This window comes from Palaemon carinicauda, chromosome 1, assembly GCF_036898095.1.
Source record: "Palaemon carinicauda isolate YSFRI2023 chromosome 1, ASM3689809v2, whole genome shotgun sequence".
Lineage (NCBI taxonomy): Eukaryota > Metazoa > Arthropoda > Malacostraca > Decapoda > Palaemonidae > Palaemon > Palaemon carinicauda.
This window is the reverse complement of record NC_090725.1, coordinates 69446586-69451585: the sequence shown is the minus strand read 5'-3', so window position 1 is coordinate 69451585 and position 5000 is coordinate 69446586. Positions and strand designations below refer to the sequence as shown.

General features: G+C 36.6%; 1 protein-coding gene across 1 annotated transcript in view; it reads left to right on the top strand.

Annotated features, from left to right (window-relative positions):
* LOC137642372 (uncharacterized) overlaps positions 1–5000 on the top strand; it is a 14058-nt gene that overhangs the window by 7482 nt on the left and 1576 nt on the right. The window lies entirely within an intron of this gene.

Here is a 5000-nt window from a genome sequence, read left to right as displayed (position 1 = left end):
ATCACGCCACGCAAAAGTCGGTTATCGTTCAAAATACTTATTACGGAGAGACTTTTTGAACACCCTGTAGTAGCATAGATTCATCTTGACTTCCTTAGTGTGCCATATTGTGATGAATGTAAACTGCCCTTTTCTGAAAGTGGTATGAACTAAAAATGAGAGTATCCTCGTCTTTCAACATTCAGACCTGTATACAACGTCTGATTGCTTTAGATTGTGTTTAGGTGGGGCTAATCTATCTGTTCCTACAATATATAAGGTAGGGCCAGGGGAATGGCAATGTATATTAGGACTGAATATCCTGCTTCTCATAGGTCCTGCTATGAATGTGGATGTCATGAAATTCAGGTAATAAAAGTTTGTGGCAGGCATAACAACTATTCGTGTTCAGTCTGCCAGAATCCAGGCATGGATGATTCTATCTTCGATTGTCTTCTTACTATTATGGCTAAGATACAAGAAGATGATAAAAAGGCCTCTTTTGTCTTTGTTGGTGATTTCAGTGCTCACCATAGAGAGTGGTTAAATTCTGTTTTCCCTACTGATCACCATGGCTTAAGAGCTTTAGACTTTGCCTCTGAATCAGGCTGTGAGCAAATCCCAAGTGAAGCTAATCACAGGTCTGGTAACTGCTTGGACCTAGTATACACCGACTCCCCTGGCATTATAACAAGTAGAGTTGGTTCTCCAGTTGTGAGATCTGATCATGCCTTGATTTCATTAGTAGTGAAGACTGAGCTGCCGGTTCCTGATGTATCGTATTCATGTAAGATTTATATGAAATCTCAAGCAGACTGGAATGGGATTTTGCATGATCTTTTGGGCTTGAATTAGTCACAATTGTATATTAATGTTGATCCTGTTGTCTCTTTTAATGAGAATCTAGTCAACATAATAGATAGGCATATCCCTTCTCGTGTACTAAGGTACTGAGTGAACGACAAACCATGGTTCAATGATGATTGTAGATGTGCTTATTTGGAGAAGCAGGAGGCCTATCGTCTTTGGATGGGTAACAGATCAGATTTGACCTGGAATGATTATACTCAGCAAAGAGCTTTTGCTCAGAGAGTTTATGCTTCAACTGAAAAGGAATACAATTTAACCAAAAGAAACCATTTTTGGTACAACCCAGGAGCATAAGTGGTGGAATACCCTTAAATCTGCACTCTTTGGTGTAGATGCAACAGTTACTCCTTTACTTAAACCAGATGGCTCTGACACTCACTGTCCAAAGGAAAAGGCAACCCTTTTAGCAGATATGTTTGACAATAATCAGAGTAGTGAGAAACTCGAACTTCCTTATTCCTGTTTTCCTGAGGTTAAACTAACTAGTTTAGCTTTTCGATCTCTTGAATTTAAAGCTCTCTTGATGGACCTTGATGCTTATGGAGGTGTAGACCCAAATGGTATTTTCCCTTTGATTTTTATAAAAACTGCAAATTTCTTAGCTCCAAAGTTATCTGTTATTTTGCGCAAGTTAGCAAGAAGAGCTGCCTTTAGCACTTATTGGAGAATTGGTAAAGTTACCCCACTACGTATATGTGTTTGTGGTAGCTCAAGTCCAACTGATCACCGCCCAGTTTCCATAACTTCCATATTATCTAAAATTTTTGAACGTCTTTTGGCAAAATGTCTTAATAGGTTTGCTGAAGGTAATCATCTGTTCCCTAGTTTGCAGTTTGGTTTTCGTAAAGGCCTTGGAGCATGTGATACCCTTCTTACAATCTCCAATGCTGTACAGAAATTTCTTGACTGTTGTCAGAAAGTTCGTATGGTTGGCGTTGATTTTAGTGCTGCCTTTGACCGTGTTAATCACGAGGCCCTACTATGAGATTCAGGGCCTCTGTAACACGGTTTTTTAGCAATAATTTTTTATCTATGAATTTCATAAATATAACACTTATTCAGAATGCACATTATATCTACACATAAATTTTGACTATATTCTGCATTACGTAGGTTGAATAAATTTGGTACTTATAATGTAAAAGTGACGTTTTTTGTAGACGGGCCAACTTATTCAGAGAAAAGGTTTCGAACGCACTCGTTACGTAACTTATGACGGCATTTCTTCCCTCTTTCTCGATCGATGATTGGCTATACGTAACGAAAGCTATACCTCTGCCAACAATGACACAAAAGTTTAAAAAAAAGCAAAGCAGTACACCTTTATGAACTCTGAAACCTCTCCACTGATAATTGTCATAATGAACAAACCAACAAAATATGTTAATAAATACAAAAACACTTCGATTATTAGTCTAACTCCCAAAATAAGTTTCCTAAGAAATTACAGTCTACTTTATAGGTCACAATCAGATTGACAAGGTGTAGGGAATAGTTGTTATTTTTCAAAAACGTAGTAGACAAGCTCATTGATAACTGCTATGTCCAATGTCAAGCAATTTTTATTTATTGTCTATCTACCTACCTATTTACTGAGAAAAAAAAATAGAAGCCAGTACCGTATTTTGGCTTTAAACCTTCACCAATAATTATCGTCAGATCGATGACTTCATGACGCTCCACCCACTTTGGCCTCATTATAATTCTGGATAACACTGAAGGCTATCATGGGCATTGCTGGATCAGAAAATTTAAATTCTGGCTATAAAAACTCATTTCTCGAGTAGTTGTAAGAAGTGCTAAATGATCCTCAAGGATCCCAGCAGTTGGCCTAAACGTTTAATTCATGTATACTACTGTTGCGGCACTACTGCTACAGTAGTATTACTACGCTAGCACAGATACCCCACCCACATTTATGTATCGTTCCGCCATTCATAAAGTCTTTGTCATGTTTTTTTTCACTGTGCAATAAGCCATGGCCTCCTCAGAAATTAAGTTTAACATTAGATGATAGGTTATTACATTAAGCTGACAAATTATGGCAACTGGGTATGTTATTGCCGTTGTTGAAGCTAAAGATAAAGTATGGTATCATTCCTTCATTGCATTATCATCTTTACTACTATTTGTTTGCTACATGTAGTAATTATTTTAAAGGATAAATGAATTATGTTCACTTTACTTCTATAAATTCCCATTAGATGTACAAATAAAACTCCTAAAACTATTCATGATTTATTTACAAAATGCAGTCATGCTCAAAACGTAGCCAACACTGTCGTACGGCCTAAGAAGAAGAAAAAAAATCATATCGGATGATCCGTTGGTCTGATGGAGAGTTTAGCACAAAATTCTTATTTCAACAAAAATAGTTATATAAAGACTGTTTACATACAATCTCTCTTTCTCTCTCTCTCTTGGTGGCATAGTGAATAGTTAATGGAAATGTTCAAAAGCCTGAATGACATTACAAGTATTATAATCATATTACGCTAAATACAAATCAGACCATAAACATTGGATTTAAACTAGAAACTGAATAATTACCTATTCAGGCTATAGTAAATATGGCCACGGGCTTTCTCTTGACTGTATAAAGTTGCAAGTCGTAAGATAAATGCAGTTTTGCAACCACGGGGGCCAATTCCAAATCCTGCTAGCCATTCTTGACTGTTATGGGTGTCAGAGCCGATGGAGCAAGGTGAATGGGTGTCTGGTGGATGGGCGGGGCAAAATTTTGTCAAAAGGTGTTTACATTGCTTACGTAATGTATGTTTTCGACTCTTGGCTCGTTATCACTGGCCATGGCGTCGGCTAGATCATTTTTACTCTATGAAAATTAAAACTATCGGGTTTAGGTTATTGATAATGCTGACAAAATTTGTGTGTGGTTGTAAAATATACATATGTCAACTTTCAGCTACATCCGATGCATTGATAAGGAGCTAAGTCCAAAAAACCGTGTTACAGAGGCCCTGAATCTCATAGTAGTTTTAAAACTCAAAAAGTTGGGAGTGGGTGGGTCGTTTCTTAGCATCATTATTGAATTTTTATTTAAGTAATAGATTGCAAAGAGTTGTTGTTGATGGGCACCATAATGAGTATAGGAATGTGATATCTGGTGTTCCTCAGGGTAGTGTTCTTGGCCCTGAACTATATACACATGACATGTGGTTTAGCCTAGAAAACAAGCTTGTTGCATATGCGGATGATGCTACTCTCTTTGCATCAATTCCATCCCCTGAATGTAGATCTAGGGTTGCTGAATTCCTTAATAGAGATCTAGCTAAAATTAGTGCATACTGCAAATTATGGAGTATGAAGTTGAATCCTAACAGAATTCAAAGTATTATTGTAAGTAGGTCAAGGACAGTGGCTCCTCAACATCTGGATCTCAGCATTGATAATGTTTCTATAACTTTGTATGACTATTTTAAAATCTTAGGTGTGATTCTCGCCTGCAAATTTACTTTTGATAAACACATTAGGTCTGTGTCTTCTTCAATTGCACACAAAATTGGCTTATTGAGAAAGTCTTTTAAGATTTTTGGTGATCAAACTATTCTGAAGAAGTGGTTTAATTCTTTCATTCTATCTTGTTTTGAGTATTGTTCTCCTGTCTGGTCTTCAGCTGCTGATTCTCATCTAAATTTGTTGGACAGGAACTTAAGGTCTATTAAATTTCTTATTCCTGATCTCGATATTAATCTCTGGCACCGTCGTTCAATTAGTTCATTATGCTTGTTGCGTAAGATTTTTTCATAATTCTGACCGTCCTCTACATTTAGATCTCCCCGGACAGTTCCATCCTGTTTGTAATACTAGGCATACAATTAACTCTAATTGTCATGCCTTCTCCATCATGAGGCTCAATACTACACAGTACTCTAGAAGTTTTATTCCAGCTGTTACCAACTTGTGGAATTATCTTCCTAATCGGGTAGTTGAATCAGTTGAACTTCAAAAGTTCAAACTTGCAGCAAATGTTTTCATGTTGAATGGGCTGACATAAGTCCTTTTATAGTTTATATATGAAATATCTGTTTTCATATTGTTAATGTTTTTGAAATATTTTATTTTAATTGTTCATTACTTCTTATATCGTTTATTTATTTCCTTGTTTCCTTTCCTCACTGGGCTATTTTCCC